The sequence below is a fragment of the Pagrus major genome, chromosome 4, assembly GCF_040436345.1.
Source record: "Pagrus major chromosome 4, Pma_NU_1.0".
NCBI lineage: Eukaryota > Metazoa > Chordata > Actinopteri > Spariformes > Sparidae > Pagrus > Pagrus major.
Window position 1 is genome coordinate 15,682,335 of NC_133218.1, and position 20,421 is coordinate 15,702,755.

At 41.1% G+C, this 20,421-nt stretch overlaps 1 protein-coding gene across 1 annotated transcript in view; it reads right to left on the bottom strand.

Annotated features, from left to right (window-relative positions):
- LOC140994255 (protein kinase C-binding protein NELL1-like) overlaps positions 1-20,421 on the bottom strand; it is a 255,459-nt gene that overhangs the window by 129,519 nt on the left and 105,519 nt on the right. The window lies entirely within an intron of this gene.

Here is a 20,421-nt window from a genome sequence, read left to right on the forward strand (position 1 = left end):
CCAAAACAATAAAGATGGATGAATAGCACTACAGATAAGAAGAAATATATATATTTTTGATTTTGAACTGAACTGTCCCTTTAAGACATGTGCCTTTATCACCACAAGTGAACAAATGTCAACTGCCTCTAACTTCTTTTGCAAAACTCTCATTGCTACTGATTTTGTTACCTCATAAGGTTGTTATGTCATGATTACACTGAGAACTTAACAATGCTGTTTAAAAGGGCTCCTAGTAATGTAAAGTATCATGGTGTAATAGATACCAGAGAATAGACAATAACTCTAATAACCTGCAGTTAGTAAACTAGAAGAACATCTACATTAATAGATAAATGTACTCCTTAACCTGAATAGCAGAATTAACCATTGAGATGAAAATAATAGTCCCAAGGCTTTGGAATCTGTTCCTGTCATTACCCATTCAAATACATTCAAGTGTCTTTAAAACTCCCAATAAAAAAACATTAGAGAATTTATATGGAACTGTAAAGCATCTCACAAAGCAGGAAGCAGCCGCACACGGCCTGGATTAATTCAGTGCGAGTCAGCTTTGCTCTTGCTGCTCAGAAGGGGGGTTCCAGTGGCTGCTCACGGGAGTAACAATCTAACAATCTTCAGTGGTCGGTGCTGCGGTCGTCACTTCTCACTCAAAAACTGGACTGTCATCACCCATGAGAGGTGATTACACACCACACAGCTCTGAGGAATACGATTCAAGAGATTTGGCATCATGAATGGAAACATATCTACCTGGAAGACTGCTTTGAAAGTGGACACTTCATGTCATCCTCCTTTGTTTTCTACATCCTTTCTTACTTCGACCCTGGAAACTGAAATTAATGGTGCTCACAGATGTGGGGATTCATGTGTGAAGTGCATAAAGACTCATTTCGAGAATGTACCCTCATGAACAAAAGTGGGTCGTCTACTGAAACTCAAAGGAGAAACAGAAATCACACTTGAATATAACAACTGATACAGAAGACCAGTGAGTGTTTACATAATGTTTTCCTGGTTTTCATCTTATTTGGAGTTATTGGTTATTACGTTTATTGTTTCTGCTGTTATTCATTTGGATTATATGGTTGATGCAGTGTGTGCATGTGTTTGACTACTACTTTTGACTACTTTGATTACTGTACCTCAGCAAGTGAGGATAAACACACTTCCCAGATAACAAAATTGTACCAGACACCCTCATCTGGCCCACATACCGCACCAGGGCAGTTCGGCTCTTGTTTGCCATATCTGAGCAATAGCATGAACTGTGATTTAGGCCGGCTCTGGTTTATTCAGTCCGGTCATGGCTGACATGTGGCCATGATATGGCCTGCTTGTGGCTCAGATCTGGCAAACAAGACAGGACTGCCCAAGTGCCATCATTCCACGTGGTATATGGGCTGGATGCACATGTCTGGTGTGGGCCAGATCTGGGCCGCAACAATTTTGCCATTTGGTTCTGGGTTTGGTTCCTGGCTGGGTTTAACTTGATCAGTTGGATTTGGCTTTTTCAGTGTAGCCTCCAACAACCACTACAATGGTATAATGTGTCTCAGGTTGAGGATGCACCAACATACACTGAAGACTGAAAGGACCCTGCATAAGGCATTTTTGTGCCACAGGACTTATAGTGTTTTTTATAGCAGTTCTGAAATTATGATGTGTACACGCACACAAACAGCATACTTGAAAAACCGCCACTATTGTGCGTTTAAACACACTGGTTCATTCCAGTTTGCCTCATCAACGCTGCCTCACTCAATAGAAACTACATCAGTGCAAACTTGAATGGTAAAAATTGTTTCTGATGTGCTATTTTTGGTGCAACATCCATGGCACACTGACTGCTATCACAGGAACTACTTTCCCACTGGATCCAAACTTTAACATTACTACTGCATATTTCAGGAATAGTCTGCATTAACAGAAATACAGTAATGTGGCTTCATTGTAATGAAAAATGAAAAGCAGTGATCTCAAGCTTTTGAAAATGAACAGATGTGCATTACTTGTAAAACTCTCAGAAATAGGAACAAAAAATTACCTCTTGCTCTTCCAAAGTTACTTCAAAGACTCTACTGACATGTTTTTTTGTAGTGTTTTTTCATACCCTGTACTATTTTTGATGTGGGCTGGGGGAAGGGATTCAGAGTTGTATTCCTTTGTGAATTTTGTAAAAAATAAAATGGATTTTTAAGAAGGGATCTGTGTATAGTATTTTCATTTTGTGGTGGAAGTGGCTTGACGGATTTAGTTAATGACACCATGTTGGAATTATGTTTCATGATGCTCACAAATAGTGTTGATTTTGGTGAGTTGGATACATTTGTAAAAACTAAAAGCATGAGTCAAAAGATAATTACACAACTCAATTTAGATTCACAGACATGAGCTGACACCATTTCAGCACTTTGGAGGAGATGCTTGGGTCATGATTCAGTGATGCTAAATATGTTAAATCATTTTGTTTTTTCTGGGAGAGTTACAAACATAATTTCATTATCATAAAAGTGATTCATCGTCATTTTCTAACTTTGCTGAGGTTTGGACATGCATTTGCAAAATGTTTGGTACACCACTCATTACAGTGATTACATCTCAAAGGCAGTCTAATCCGTGAACCTACATTTTGTTTTAGGTATGACACATTTTCAGGGCGACACCGTTCTGACTGATTAACTGCATTTTAAGAAATCACAAAGAAAATAAAGGGTTCTTTTTTTAGTCTGATCTTTCAGTTGTGCATCATTGTGGCTGTGAAAACAGGACATGAAGTTACAGTCTTTGCGAGTTCTTCAAGGTCTTTGGAATTAAAGTTAAAAAAGGCACTCTGGAAGGTTGTCATGTACGCAGCAGCTGTTGTGCGTGTGTTGTTTGTATCAACATGAGTTCTTGCGTAAAGGTGTGAAACTGAGAGCTGCTGTTAACCTCTGTAATTACACGGGTAAGGCTGATGTGACATGGGTAAATACAATCTGCTGACAGCAGTTCTTCTTGATTAGCTTGTAAATTAACCAACACTTTAACAAATTAAGTCAGGCAATGGGCCACACTGCAAATGTCAACATTACTGGAACCTGACAGCAAACACATAAAGTAGAGTACGCATAAGGACAGTAGCTCTGTCATCCACATGCCTCATGATTATCCAGGACAGTAGCATGAAAATACTGTACCTGTTGTTGATTATGCTGCTCTTATTTTTTATTTTACACTTTTCACAAGTGTAAAGATCTTCAATCGGGACTCTTTGCACAAACATCACTGGCCTAATGAGGTGATGTCTTTATTTTATAGCATACATTTACTTTAAATTTTTCAAGCAAGGAACCTTAAACCACTTAGTACGTATCAATCCTCATGTATGAATACAGAGGCTGGTTAATGTATGATACAAACCTCAACACCTTATTGCAGGAGCAAAACTGAACCAAATATCAAAAATTCCTGTGTGCAGAGTTGCATTCAACTGCACTACCACTGGCTGTATACAGTGGGTTCAATGATTTCCCCGAGGAGAAGGGCTTTGTTTGTTATATGATTAAGGTCAGGTTGAAGTCTTTTTTTTCAATTGTTTTAAATGATTTAAGTGACTTACTTTTTAAGTGAACCGTCCTTTATGCTTGCTGACCTCTTCTGGTTGAATGACTACAGAGACTTTACACTTGGTTTGTTTTTTGGCTTCCTTCCTTAAACACAACTTCAAGCCAAGTGTTGTTTCAGCACAGCTACAAGATACTTAATGTTCTATAAGCATGTGTTGGCTGGGCATTTGTATGAGAATGACTAAATAACAAAATAAATGTACACAGACCAGGCTCTCAGGGCCATGGTGGAGAGGGGGACACACCATTTTAAAGATTAAAAAAATGATTTATTCAACAAAAGTAACTGAAATGTTAACATAACAAAAGATCACAAAGCATGGGATGTGGATGTCAATAGGGTCAGTGATGTAGATGATGGATGAGAATAGAGTATGAATGTTTTAGAGTGCATTAAATAAGCAAAGAAGAGAAGAGAAACGTTAGGTGGATCATAAGGGCAGTGCTGAACAGGTAACAGCAGGGGTCGCCACATAAGTGTAACGGGCCATTTAGTGTTAAATTTCTAACTTTGATACAATACCTTAAAAAATATCAAAACTGGATCCCATGTTCAATAGCAAGGGGAAAACATGACATTGAGGGTATACAATTTTAGATTTTGTTGAAAGCTACTCCCTGGCGAAGAGAAGAGAGAGCGAGGAGGCGTACTGATGTATCATTTGTTTATGTTTGTTTGTTTATTGTCAAAGTCAGGTTAATCAGTTACTCTAAATTGTCTGTAGGTGTTAATGTGCTCGTGAATGGTTGTTTGTCCCTATATGTCAGCCCTGTGATGAACTGGCGACTTATCCAGGGTGTACCCCGCCATCGCCCAATGTCAGCTGGGAATGGATCCAGCCCCCCGTGACCCTGAAAAGGATAAGTGGTTTTAGATAATGGATGGATGGATGGATGTTTATTGTCACTTGTCGCCCTTTGTCAAATGTTGGCAATGAGCTCTTACAAACAAGCTGATCAATTTGTCTCTGTATGTGTCAAATATGCATCAATTTCTAGAGGCTGTTAACTTGAAAGTAAGTTAGAAATTTGGGAGAATCAAAATATTACTAACTGTTGTTAGGATATTTGTTAATTAGGGAATTACTGCAGGTATGAAGGTCTCCATCAGTACTTTGTCAGAGGAGTTTGCTGTTTTATTTAAAGCTGAGTAGGGTTCAGGGGGATTATTTAGCGGAAACTGCAGCAAGGTTAAATACAGGTTACATAAATATGATAATGAAACACATCACAGCACGGCCTCTCGTAATCAGAAACCATGTGTACTCAGGATACTGTCAATAGTAATGAGAGGTATATGCATACATTTACTCTAATGCAAATTACTGTAGCAAAAGAATAGCCTGTGTATGTAAATGTTGCCTCTGACATTTTGTCTACAAATAAGATAACAGCCATGGGGAAAGAAAAGTAGAGACTGAGAAAGATGGTGGAAGCTGGGTTAAGCAGGGGTGACGCATAAAATGAAAAGCGGAGTGAACCCTGAACTGATCCAGCTCTGGTCTAATGGAAGCTGTACGTTAACATATGCATTAGCAACCAGGTGGCAGCCACGGTGCTGTTCTGCCTGTGATTAATAACCTGATAGCTCCCTTCACTGAGGCTTTGCGGACAGAGCAGCCTCTCAGGTGGGGCGATGTGATGTGAGCATCCCTCTGTGATTATATATCCTGTGTCTGCAGATAAGAGACTGTTTAACCTTCTGCCAATCACAACCACAGACTTTATTTGGTTTTCCTCTGAACGTTAAATTGGGAGCAATTCTGCAGGCACTGTGCTGAATCTCATATCTCAGTCCATAAAGCAGAAGCATAAGAAAGGCAAACTTTTGTTTCCATTTCACAGGAGATTAATAATCTTCAGCAAGGTAGAGCAAACTCTGTCTGTGACGGAAATTTAATGTCTACAGGCAAAATAGACTCTGTTTGAGTGTTAATATCGCCTTTCTTATTCAATCTTTCACTGCATCAGGAAATATTAACGCCAGTTTCTCACAGAGCATTTGAGTGGTGGCACTAAAGCCCAGTGGTTAAAGGTGGATAGAGTTTGATCTCCTCCTTCTGCCTACCGCTTACTGGGATTAGTTCTAGACGCCCAACCTCCTTGCACTCCAGAATAATAGCCGACAGACAAAGACAATGAACGACTGCATGTGAATGACCGACATGCTAAGGCCAGACCCAGTGATCCCACATCATGGTATGATAATTGCGCCCTGTTTAAATTAATGGGTGTCACTGACGCCTAACAGGAGGAAGGTCATGGGATTGAACCCGATCTGACATGCTGCATGTTCTCCCTGTGTGCATCTGCAGTGGGGATATCTCAAGCTGCTCCAGTTTTCTGCCACAGCCTATAAACATGCAGATTGAGATGAATTGATTTCTTTTTATATAAAAAAGGCTTAATTGTGTTTGCTTAAGAACTGAGAAAGATAGTTGACTGTTGAATCCCCAGGTTGATTGTGTTTGACGACCTGAATCTCTCACCCCACCCCTGGTGGTTGTCATTTGACAAAAAGGTCCAAATAACAACTGAATCCCCTGAAACTAAATCTAAAGGTAGAATTTAATTTAGCACATTCTGTCCACAGGACTAGAAGGGAAAATGGGACTGATAACGAATAAAACAAGCATCAGGTTTGTAGGAGATTCAAGTTCTAACAACAAAACAGGGTCATCGTGTTGTTCTTTGTAATTTACCCACTGTGCAACCATTATGTTTCAGTAAATGTTGAATGGAGACGTAGAGAGGTGGAAACGGAGATCTAAGGCTCAGATACAACGAACTTGGTGAACAACAAAGAACTAGTGGCAATGAATGCCACAGAGGAGAAGTTTTTGCGGTCAAAAAGTTTTCTTTGATTAAAAGGTAACCTGTATATACTTTTTTTATATACTGGTATATTACAATATTGAACTTTCTGCATAACCAAACACATTTAGGTCACAACATTTCAAGTTGAGCAGTGGAGCAGGTCATCAGTTTTGTGTAACAGCATTTTTCATGAAGAGAAACGAGCAGCACAAACCTCCCAACACATTATTCATTGTGTCAACCTGACCGCTGACCCCCAGCTCAGCCACTCAGACAGACAACATATGCCCTAAAAATACTATGTGCACTGCCATTATGTTAATGGTGCTGGGTGTCAACACCCTGCTGCTGCTGTCTGACAGGCCAAAGCCTTATCACATCATTACACACCATTACTGTTCTTAATGAAGTCAACAGCTCCCAAGCAGAGGATACCCTCTCTGCTGTCTGACTCATTAAATTATCTTACATGTGAATAACCCTGGGCTCAATTATCAAGTCACTCAGCTGTCCTTGTGCCTTCTCACCTCCTCCTCATGCAACCACTCTGACACCCAGTCAAACTTCCGCCTGTTGTGAAACCAAAGCATGTTGGAAGTGCCCCGAGTAAAGTTAGAGCAATTTATCTCTGTCAATATTGGCTTCATATTAGATAGTCAGTCATGCTGTCAGCTGCCAGTGTGATGGAGGTTCACTGGGGTAAAAACAATTTTACACCATCTTTTTAAGGGCTTTTTTGAGCAGGTGGAATATGGTCTCAATCAGAAAATGTAACATGCAAGTCTCCTTCAAAAAAAAAAAAAACAAGGCACACTTTAGGGTTTTTGCAAAATTAAAATGATTTTATGTTTCATAGCAAAATGTATTTCAGATGGCTTGTAACTTGACGTTGGGACTAAATTAATGAATACAATTCACATTTTATCCCGTAATTGTGATTGTGCAGTTGTCATGGAATCACGAGGGTGGAGGGGTTTTTTTTCTCTGTATTTCTCTTCTGTATTTCTGTGTTGCCATTTATTGAACACAGAACAGCGTATATGCAAAGGTCAGCCATACAGTTGGCTCTTCATTGTTGGTTAAGACCCAGCACACTATAATTCATCAGTTATTTTAGCACAACAGCTAGCTAGCTTGTTTGCCAAGTGCATTTCCTGGTATATGATCAGTTTAGCACTGCACATGTGTTATATCCAGCATTTGAGTCAGTCAACTGACCAGCATTTTCATACAGGGCACAGTTCATTACAGATTAGCTACATTTGTGCACAGAGCTGAGCTAAACAACCTACCTCAGATATATCTCTCATGAAAAGCAGCAACTTATGGCTAATATATGTACTGAGAAAGGGCAAAATCTTTGGCAAAACTGGAGTCATTGCCTACAGGGCAGAAATGCGTGCCAGACGATTGCGATTGAGACCTCAATATCAGTGTTGGAGGTATCCTTGGGCAAGGCACTTAAACCCCAACTGCCAAGTGAATGTAATGCAAGGTACTGGAAAACTTTCATGTGTCAATGTGTAGGATAAGTACAAAAGTATATACAAAAATGAAGAATTCAGTATCTTTCAATGTCATTAAGAAAGTACAGAAATGTTTTACATGTGTGTGTCTGTGTGTTATATGTCTTTATACACTAGTTACGTCAGGTGCACTTGTCATTGGGGAGCTCCTCACTCACCACTCACTGCAGCACATTCATCACATGAAGGTCAGGCCAAAACTTCACCAGCTGCTCTTTATTAACGCTCCGCCTTTCAATGCAGCCATCTGCCGGCTAGAAAAGTGAATGTTTAAAGCCTTTAGGGAGGGAGCATGTAAATAAACAGAAGACGCAGGCCTGTGTTTCTTCACTTGTGACGACCTTCCCCCGACAACTTTCAAATACTAAGCTGAACACCTGCCACTACATGCTCTAACCTCTCTCTTTACAACATGTCCTGTCATCTTGGCTTCACTGGTAAAAGACAAGCTGAAGACTGGGGAAAAGTTCTTTCACTAATTAGCCCCTGGTGGTAAAAGCACGAATGGCTTGTGGGATTTTTCTATGCTTTGATATCTCTCACCAAGCAACCACAGATAGTAGAAATGCACACAGACGGAAAACACAAAGTAATTCCAATATTAGCGTCCCGAGGTTATCAGCCTTATTCTCACTTATACATCATCTCTACCTGATAAATGTTGAATAAACATTATTTTGACCATTAATATGAAGTTCAATTTTTACTCTTTAGCAAGTTGAGCTTCTCACTTTAAGCCATGTTAAGCTGACTGCTGTTGATGTTATGAATTCAAGGTAAGTAAATCATATGCAGTGAAAGGTTTTTCCGAATAAATAAGTCCTGGGGTGACTGTGGCTCAGGAAGTAAAGCAGGTCATCCACTGATCACAGGGTTGCCAGTTCGATCCCCAGCTCCTTTCCACAAGTTGAAGTGTCCTTGGAGAAGACACTGAATCCCAAATTGCACCCTGTGTGCTAGCTCGCCACCATCTGTGTGCATGAATGGGTGAATGAGCGACAAAAAACTTATCAAGCATTTTGGAAAAAAGCGCTATTAATGTAGCCATCACATTTCTACAGTTTGATGTTAAGTTGTTTATTACTTAATTCTGGTCTGGATACTCTTTTCCTGAAGCAGTTTTCACCCAAAGATTATAATTGTTGCTACATTGCTCCACAATCGACACAACAATCTCTACCTACGTGACAAAGGAAACCAAGATTTCCCTGAATTATAAATGATAACTGTGCTTCACGCGCAGCTTTGATTGTGTAAAACTTGAATAATCTGTGAGCTCTTCCCTCACTGTGTCGGCAGCCTGAACTGCTGTATCCAGGCTAAACTACATTTCTCAAAGGCAGCCACAGTTGACATGCCTTGGGCAACAGGTGAAGCGAGCTAAAGTCCTTTGTACTTTGAGCATCTGTATTATAGCTGGAAGCACTTGGCAGATATTTTTGGGGGAGCACTAGATGAGGCTCCCGCTGTTGCTATGAGACTATAGAAATGCCTTTGAAGTGTGGCACAGTCAAGTTCGAAGTTAAAATACCTTTAACTTCTTGTACTTGGTGCTGTTGACAATGAGTTTAGCTGTTTACCAGCAAAAATGTCAACAACGAGAATCGGTAAATTATGCTGCAAAGTGAATAAGAATGAGGATTTGTCTGCATCTTGTGTAGTTGAGGAGGGCCAGTCGACAACAATATACGGTGTATACAAACAGGCCATTATCTTGAGCATTTGTTGATTTATAGGTCAAAAGATATCTAGACAACTAGGTTTTTTTTTTTACATTTAAGGTGTCGTTTAAACAGTTGTTTCATCAGCATATAGAAAAAGAAGTTAGGATGCTATGTTGAACATAAATGCAACTGCAATTTGATAATTCTTTGACATAAACTCAATTGAAAACAGTACAAAGACAATATATTGTTTTACAAGGGGCAACAAAAGACTGGGAAAGCTGTGGATGCTCAAAAAACACCAGTTTGAAACATTCGAGAGGTAAACAGGTTACTTGGTATCAGATGATTGTGTCGTGATTGGGTATAAAAGGGGCATCCTCATAGCCTCAGTGGTTTACATGCAAGGGTGGGGCGAGGTTCACCACTTTGTGAAACACAAGATGGTATAAAGCATAATATACATGGTAAACACAGTTTGTTTGCAAATGATTGTATTCTGTCTTGAGCCCGACCGATATATATCAGTTGGTTGATATTATTGGCTGATATGGACCTCTCACAGATATACACCGATCAGCCACAACATTAAAACCACTGACAGTGACGTGAATAACATTGATCATCTCATCACAATGTGATGTTCTGCTGGGAAACCTTGGGTGCTGGCATTCATGTGAATGCCACTTGACACGCACCACCCATCCAAACACTGTTGTGGACCAAGTACACCCCCTCATCACAACAACACTACCCGATGGCAGTGGTCCCCCAGCAGGACAATGTGCCCTGACACACTGCAAACACTGCTCAGTAACAGTTCGAGGAACACAATAAAGGGCCCAAGGTGTTGACCGGGCCTCCAAATTCCCCAGATCCCAATCTGATCGAGCATCTGTAAGACGTGCTAGAGCAGGTCTGATCCATGGAGGCCCCACCCCCCAACATACAGGACCCAGAGGATCCACTATAAAACGCCCTGGTGCCAGACACCACAGGACACCCTCGGAGGTCTTAAGTCCATGTCTTGACAGGTCAGAGCTGTTTTGGCTGCACAAGGGGAACCTTCACAATATTAGGCATTTGGTCATAATGTTATGGCTGATCGGTGTATATCGGTACCAGAGGATATGGTGTCCGATATGTGACAATATGATAACTTTTGAAGGATAATTTCAAATAATGTGTGTATATCGGCTGACATATTGATATCAGGATTTTTATAATATTCTCTATTTCTATTTATTAGCTATTTATTTATGTTTCATACGGCTACTCTGTTTTGGAATCAGCGTCGTAGCTTGGACTGCTTCAATTTAAAATATAGTGAGATGCCATTGAAAAACCAATGCAAAAGTATCTACAAGCTGCTCTTTATCTTAAGGCTGCAGGACATTGGGTTCAAAAGAACTTCAGGCCCCATGAGATCCATTAAATGGTCTCGACTTCAAAGTCATGTTTGTTAACAGAAAATCACAGCCTAAATTCTTATTATGTGTGTCTTTATAGAGTTTTTTAAGAATGATGTTTCAATACAGCGATGTTAAAGCTGAAAGAGAAGTATTTTGGTGTATGTTTCCTTGACTGACAGATACAGAACGGGAGCACAGCTGGCTAGCCCGCTACTAAAGTTGTAGTTTGTACCTTCAGAAAATGCCAAGATGGCAAAAAGCAGTTCGCTCAAACTGAAGCTTTTAAAAGGTCTCTTGAAAAACAACACGTTACATGACACATTTTTCTGATTGCTATGCTTTGAAAGAGAAAAAAATCACTGAGTTAAATTAAGACTGAAGCATTTTTCAACACTCGACACTCACTGCGACAACATTCAATTAGATGGACTGACCTTGGCTGTTGTCTATGTATGTTCTTTATAGACTTGATGTGTGCGTGGCATCGTCCCTGCTTCCTTATAAAGTTGCAGCTCATCTGGCTTGCACTGGAGCATTAAATTGGTGCTGTGACAGTTACAACCGAAAGGCTGTTGGCGGGTTTAATTGTCAGCGGTTAAATATGGTGTGAATGTAAGGCAGCCTGGCAGAACGTTTGGGTCATAAAGCACTCTGGGCTGTCGTGCTTTGTGGGGCTCGGCAGAAAATCACTTTTCCAAGGGAAAATCCTTGACATGTACTCCAACGGCTAAAATCAATCCTCGAACAAAGCTAAACTTCAGGATAAATTTAGAGTCTTGGTGCACAAACTATATCATCATTCCCACAAAACAGGGCGGACTGAGCCGAAATATCCATTCATTTATTCTTCGCTTGATAGACTGTGTATTAAGGCAGAACAGAATGATTTGTACTGCTGTTGATACACAGTTTTTATCACAGCCTGGGTGTTCACTCGGTGCAGCACTGGATACTAATCTTGTCTTTCAAAAAGCCCTGTCAGTTCAGTAACTTTGTGTAAGAGAGTAATTTAGCTCAATGACACTCAGTCATCTGAATTTTTGGTCTTATTCCCTAGTCTGAGTGTGTATGTGTGTGTGTGTGTGTGTGTGTGTGTGTGTGTGTGCGTGTCTAAAGGGCCAAGGACGCTGTCTGAGCTAAGTGGAGATGACTGATGTCCTCGCAGTCATAATTGTGTCATTACCACCCTGTGGAACATGATCATTAGTCCCTGCGGTCTCTGCTGTAATTACCGGATTGGGGATGACTGAAGGAAAGACTGAGGAGGAGCGTCTGTCTGTCTCCAGACTCGACCGGAGCCATATCTTCACCTCCCAGCAAAAACACATATGGAATGACCTTAAGTGATCTTCTATTGATTGCCTGTGTTCAACTGTGACTCCTGACTCCTTGGAGGTCTGCCTTTCAGGACTGAATATGTTGTTACGGTTCAACGAGGCCTGTCCCCTCCAAGTCCAAACTGTCTTTGCCTGAAGTTCAGGGACACCATCAAAGTATTGCAGATGTCAGTGTCCCAAAGTTTAAAACATTGAAATCACACAAAATATCCAGGACTTTCTCACTGCCAACGCATCAAATACAGCAGCCTGGTCATTGGCCCAGTGCTTTAAAGTTTGATGCTGTAGGTACCCCTCCAGCGTCACATCTTGTCATGTTCAGTGGTATGAAGAGCGAGAACGTCTGACTCAGGGGGCTGCAGGGATGGTTGGGAGGTTTTCATTCATAGGACTTTCCCTCCAACGAATTTGTGTCCTATTTGTGACCAAGAGTCAAAAGTGATTTGTTTTCAGTCCACATAATGTAAGTGGGTGAACATATGTAAAGGACGTAACTGACGTCACATGTGTTACGTTAGGTAAGTGACATCACGGTTTGTAACCTGAACAAAGTTTTATTTTGCCTAAACCTAACAACACTGTGGCTGTAAGACAATGTTAATAACATTCCAAAAGACATAATAAGTCATGATATGACGTGAGAGGGGCAGGTAAAGCTTCGTAGTCTGCTGAATTGGACAAGTTGAGAGTGAGATTAATGTGTTGATGTCACAGTGTTGAGGTTCAGTTTTAAACCACTCAGGAATCAGCAAACCATTAGTGTGAGGCCAGATCGGGTTAGATCAGTCCACTTTCCTTCAGTCCTCCAAAGGTTACACACCTTAGTGGGCCACGTCCTTCAAAGGAGGTGGCAACCGAATTGGGACAAAGACGGTGATTAATTGATGGTGTGTTACGGTTCTGAAAAGCAGCAGGGATGTGGAAAGAAACACTCTCAACTGCAGATAGATTTGACCACTGATTAGTGCTGTGTTTGCATTGAGTGTGTCCCTGCATCGGAAAGGAAATTTCCAGATAGCGTGTCGCTGTGAGATAAGTTTAGTAGCTGATCCCTCAGCCTTATGAAAACAATCTGACCGCTTAAATTGGGATTTGTCAGTCAACTCTTTATTGAAATGTGTCTAAAAGAAGATTGCAGTAGTGATATCATCTCTGCCTTAATTAACTAAGACTTTGTCACAACAGCAAGAAAAAAGATACAAGACGTAGGAGGAAAGCCTTCTTTACTGTGTGATAGAGAAGGCATTTTTTAATTGAAAAGCTGAAGATCACTTTGGCAATCTGATAACATCTCACACTATAGTTAACATGAGAACAGAGAATAGCAAATTGTGTTTAAAGATCTTTGAGCAAAACACCAATCCACGCTCATGAAATGAACAGGCCTTTGGGTAATCTGCCTTCACTCCCATTAGGCTACTTGGAGCAAATAAGTTTTGAAGCTTGCATGGGAGCTTTCAGGCTCAATTCCAACAGAAATTTGAACACTTTAGCCTGTAGACGATGCAGAGCTGCAAGCCAGCAAGCCCGCTGGCTCGAGGATTACCACCCCAATCCCCCACAGCTCTGAAATGGTCATGAAATTGAATGGGAATAAGCAGGGATAAATAACCATATGAGGAATGGGAGGCGAGGGAACGGCGCGATGCCAAGGACAGCGTTGGCTGTGTTGGAACACATGCAGTCAGTGTAGTGCAGATGGCAGAGATGGATGCCACCCAGAAGAGAGTTTGAGAAGTGGGACAGGGAGGCAGAGGAGAGACTCAGAGGAGCAGCAGTACACACACTCAGACAGACACACACACACACACACACACACGCGAGCTCTTCACTGTCGTTCAGTGAAATGACTGTAATTCATTACAGGTCGCTCACTGACCTTTTACCAGAGTGCTCCCCCACTGTGACTCCAGCAGACCTCTGCCAGTGTGACACAGTAGGCCGAGTCAATCCACCCGCTGCTCACAGAGAAGCTCTCCTCACGCGCTCAGACTTTCAGCACCATGGACAGCGATTGGCTTGCAGTACCGCTTGTACTTTCCAACACTTTCCTCTCTTTCATTATCTCTGTCTGTGCAGTGAAAAGAGGGCTTTATTGCTATTTTTACACCAGCCCGTCTGTCTGCTTGTTTGTTAACAGGCAAGATGCTTTCCTGTAACCTTTACTTAAAGGATTATTCCGGTTTATTTCAACTGGGATCTTATTTTGGAAATTGTTTCTGTCACTTGGCATAACATTCCACTCACCAATTGGATTGCTTAATTTTGGCTTCGCTATGGGGTAAGTCAAGGTTTGGCTTACCTGGGAGTTTGCTTAAAGCCCATGTAACTGTCCAACTGTTCGTATTTTCTGCCTGGAGTTTTTTTTAAACATTTTTTTTCCTAGATCAATTAACTTGGTGAGCACAATGTTATGATGGCAGTCGTAGCCAGGTGTACAAGGTCTAATAAACTTGAATTATCCTATTACCCAGTTAATTTTGCTGTGAGCAGTGCTCTCTTTCTGAAGAAGTCCCTGTTCGACTCTCACAAAGCCGTTGGGAGCTAGGGGCCTTGCTCAAGTGCACTTGGGCACTTGTAATGAGGGAGGGGCAAGTGCTGCTGTTTCTCTTTTTCAGCCAAGATTTATCCTGCTAGCTGGAGGATCAAACCATTCACCTTCTAGCTAGATTTAGCTAGTATTTGGCAGGCACATACCTCTTGACCTGTGGATCAGCTTGTGAGATTTTGGTTGTGGTCCAGCCCCAAAGAGAGACCGAGCGTAATTCTGTGTCTATTGGAGTCCTGTGACAGTTCATCCTGGGTTGAAATGATGTAACCATTGTAGAGAAAGAAGCAGAACTGTATAGGAATAGCTTGTCCTTTTGGGAAATACACTTATTCTCTTCTCTTCTCTAATCGGGTAAATAGTCTTAGCTCAGCACAAACACTGGAATCACGGGAAACACTCGAATGCTAACAAAATCTGCCTACCAGCACCTCTAAAGCACAAATGAATATGCTTTAACTCTAGTTGTTTGTTTTAAAAACTGAAGTTATGTGTGTCCATGAGTGTCCTTCACTATTTGCCTGGTGACTGGTCAGAATTTGTTACCATTGAGCGGATACAGGCTAGCGTTTTCTTCCTGTATCCAGTCTTTGTGCTAAGCAATGCTAACTGGTTGCGAGCTGTAGCCTTATATTTAAGGGACAGATATGAAGGCAGAATCAATCTTCTCATCAAATTCTCCCAAAGAGAATTAAAGTTTGGTATATTTGGAAAGCTATTTCCCAAAATGCTAGACTTTAGGCCCAGTGACATGTTTGTGAAATCTATTGAATTATACTGAATGTAAGTCTTGATAATACTGAATGGATGCCAAAAAGTTTTATATACACACTGTGACAGTTTTTTTGCTTTCTACATATAAAACATGTGGCCTTAACGCAAATTGTCAAAGAACAGTTTAAGATTAAATTCTTTAAAAGGCATCCTCTACAAGACTTTCTGTACAAGAGAGACTGACTATCCCAGAGCCTCAAGTCATAAGACACAGGAGTTTTCTCTCTTTTTTAACTACAGGTGATAGGTATGCCGTCCAGCATATTAACTGCTGGTGCTGTTAAGAATGTCTAGGACTTTTTTAGTTTATTGCCTAACGTGTTTTGTCTGAGAAGACAAATACCAAACCAACAAACTTTTACGAAGAGCACAGCTTACAGCAGGTTGTTGTGAGAAGCTTTCTCTGCTGCCTTTAAACCTATCCCTGTCTTTATCTGCCTTACCTCCTGCCTGTCTGTCATCCTTTTTATATCTCCCTCCTCGGCTAACCCCACCTCAGCATCCCTCTTTCTACAATGTGCAGGTCTGAGAAGTAGCAGACGCCGTTGCTCTTTTGTTCCCTCTCATTACATCCTTGTTTTAACACGGCCAAGGTAGGGGTTTCCACAGAGAACCTGATTGATTTGCAGAAATACAAACACAGCCAATTACTCTTTAATGTCACTGAGTGAGAGCCAATTCAGCCAGCGGCACTTGCCAATGCCACAAAAGACAGACAGAGACCACTTCTCCAATCATCACAGGCTGAATAGGAACAGAGGAGGATCATCTAAACTGCTCCAATCAATAGGCCACTTTCGTTTGCATTACGCCTCTTAGCGCACATCACATTAACTCTCATCAGCGCTGCATTGAGAACATTATTAGCAATGACTTGAAAATGAAGTGGTCTGCGTTGCAGGATGAGTAAAACCTTCTAGACACATTATACATGTATGCTTGCATGTTTCTCTGGCTCCCTGTGTTGTTATGTGTGACCAGACTCAGCAGGGAAAAGTAAGCAGAGGCTGTTAGTTTTAGCGGATTAGCAGCAGCGTTAGGGCAGGTGCTGCACTCCGGTTGGAGACGCATCATGTTTTCCTGAGCTTATCTGAAAACCCACGACAGCTACACACACCACACACAAACACACTTTCACTCACACACACCTTCAATCCTACCCTGGAAGCTCTGCAGGCAGGCGCTGCCATTGATTAGCTCTCTTCCAACCTCTGCGGATATGATTCCTGCAGGTTTGCACTCCCAGGGATCTGTCTGTATTTGTCTGTTTGTAGCTGCAGTCTGTGACAGTCTGTCAGTTAGTGTATCGGCCAGTACCACCCAGAAGCCAAATGCCCAGCTCATCTGCAAACATACGATAACAGAAGCTCTATCGGCCTCAGCGACACGGAGAGACAAGATGGGTAAAATCCTCCACAAATGACTTCCTAAATCCTCTCGGGTGTATGGGATACGGATACAATGTTATCAGCTGAACATCTCAGCAAACAGGGATCAAAGCATGAGGACACACTATATGGGAAGCATTTACTGAACCAGCAACCAAAGCCTCCAGGAGGGAATTCAGAATAACTCAAGGGACAACCTCAACGATGACATTTAAAGGGTCACTTCTCTCAAATTACAAAAGGAACCTTTTTCACTCACCCCTGGTGACATGTAGCCATGCAGATAGATTCAGTTGATGTCCCGAGGTTTTTAGATTTCCATCTGAGATTTCTGACACCATCCCAATACAATGGAGGTGAATGAAGTTTAGATTGTGGCGCGAACAGCAATGTAAAATTAATGCTAGACCTCGCTATCAAGAGTTCTCACTTGAATGGCATTTTACTGAAGAAATTATCTCTAAGAAAACTCTACAAAGTCAGATCTTTACAGTCAAGTGTTGCTGGGACCACAGTCTGGAAATATGTGTTTCTATTGAAGTCCATTCACTTCTGTTACAGTGGAGTAGAGATACAAAATCTCAGAATTCAAACTGATGTCTGAAATGTGATCAAGCATTGTGTATCAGGTTGTTAGAAGTCTGTTCAAGGTGCTGAACTGCTGGTCTTAGTTATAAGATATCCAATCTCTTTTTGAGCTACTGTAGATCTGAAAAGAAAGAAGTCTTAAAAGTGACGATCAACAAAGTAGGATTGTGTCATGCACATCTTTACACAAGAGTGTCTTCCAAGGCTCTGACAACAGCAGGACTCATACAGCAATAATAATATGTTGTAGTACTTGTGCAACTATTCGTATTTATCATATCACTCATATGCAACTGCATGCTTTGAAAGAGGCATAGTCAGATTTGCTTTGTGAATTCAGATTGATCTTTATACAAGCAAGATGAAATCATTACTGCAAATAACTTTTTCATTTTTGGGTTTCATTAAAATGCTATGGGCACAGTTTTCACTCCAAGAACATTAAATCTAAGCAAGGTGGATGCTCTTGTATTAATAAAATAAAACATTATTAAGTGGCAGACTTTTTTGTTTGAGAAATTCTATTATTTTGCAATATTTACTTTTATTTGAAACGTGAATCGTTGTCACATTTACATTTATGTGTCATCAACAGCCAAGGTGATCTTTGCACTTCATTAAGCTTATTTTCTGCACTCCAGATCTACTATTTAAGATAAATACCATGCAACATAATGTTATCAAAGAAATACCGTTACTATAAAGAAGACATAACTTTTCTTTGGAAAATGCTTCAGCTGCACAATACAAGTGAACTGACCTTGTCACTCTTTATTTCTTTAATAACACTGTCATTCTTTTGATTTTCTTTGGTTTTGCGCCTTTATGAAGCTCATAATGATGTCTGAAATATGTGAACACCTCATTAATTGCTTCTTGCACCACCTAAAATCTGCCAGGATATGGCAACACATCAACAGAGATGTCTGGAGTTTGTTGAAGCAGCTCCAGTGGCAGCAACTGTGATGCTACAAGCACCAAAGTCACGGCACATTATCAGTGCGTGGTAAAAGCTAGAGAGACAGAGAGAGCACTGAGGAGAAGAAGAGCTGAAATCTGCTGTGGAGTCAGCGGAGATTGACTGGAGATCAGGGACATCATAAAGTGCCTCCCCAGAGCCTGTTAGCTAAGGGGACACATCAGAGAGTCAGTCCAACCAACCAAGGGAGTTCATCTGCTCCGGAGCTAAATGAAAGCAAGCTGAACAAACAGAAATAGCCCTGTTAGATTTCATGTGCCGACCTCACACTGGGGTCTAATCTTATTACCCATAGCAGAGAAAAAACACTGTGGAGTGTGGACCAAATAAATCAGAAGAATTCAGCCCTTCCCGGTGATTGACAGCATCATGAAGAGAGGAAGTCATAACACATTTGATCAAATGCATGTTAATCAGGACCAATTAAACTAAGCAATTGCACTCCAAACATAACACACAGCTGTGAAACAAACCCACCTTTATACTGTTTGTAAAGCAAGGACAAGTCAGTGTTTGACTTGCACATAAGAGCTGTGGAAGACTTAAAGGGCACAACAGGAGCTAATGCTGCCATTAATGTGGGCAGAGTGACCTATGAGGGTTCTTAACAGCAGGAGGATTCTCCACAACAACCTCCTGAGACCATTACTATGGAAATAAGCTTCAACTCTGCATATGTGAAAATTCTTGACTCGACGTCGAGCATCTTACTAACTGCTCTGACTTTTCCCTAATGTGCTCACCCATAAACATTTCCAAGGACGCGCTGCGGTGATGGAGCCTTTAATTTGAAACACGGAGGAGAGGGAAGTGCACAGAAGAGGCACTTGAGATGCTGGAGAAAAAAAAAGGAAAAAAAAAAATCTTCCTGCAGTGAGGGAGATCATTTGGGTATATTGAGGTAGAAGGTCTGTATAAAGCTGAGAACATATGCAATGGAAGAAAGATGTGCACTATCTAAGTGCACTCTGGCTAAATATTAGACCCATGCTGGGATTTCACCCACCATGGAAAAAAATACACACAGCAACCTCTGTGGTAACAACTACCCATTTAGGAGGAGGGTCCCTGCAGCTTTCAGCTAGGCAACAGTGAATTATGTTGTTTGTCCTCAGCTGATGCAGCTATTGTCAACATCAGCAGGTACAGAACGTTCTTTATCTGGAGCTATATTGTGAGTGAACTCAACCTAATGTATTTCAACAATACAGGGCATTTTGTTTGACATCACGGTTAACAAGCTGTCAGTAAAATAACAGAATCGGTGTTAATATCTGTGTCCTCTGCAGCTGAGGCAGAACACAGTAGATCTGCTGGGACTGTCAGAATATCATTGACTAAATAAACAAGAGCCTATGGGGATAATAAACCTATGATAAGCCCATTAGCACAAGCTGAAAAAGCACATTGTGCTGAATGGAGCAACATTATTTGATGTGACACACTGAGCTGTAAAGAGAAGCGCCACCCATGAGGTGTTGTCTATGCTTTTAATGAATAATAATGAGTGTTTTACCACCAATGTTACAGAATTTACAGTATTCCTGTCTCACAGGATTTATACCTTTGATCACAAGGAACTGAGGGGGAACACAACAACAAACATAAAATAAGGGTGGGGGATCAATTCTACCCAACCAATGACAAGAGACCAATGTATCCACCTAAATGAAGGTAATTTTACGCTGATACTGATGTGGGCTATGCCAACATGCTACAGTTTTAATAGTGGAGTAGAGTGGAGTAAAAATAAAGTATGATGTCAAGCAATGTATGTAAA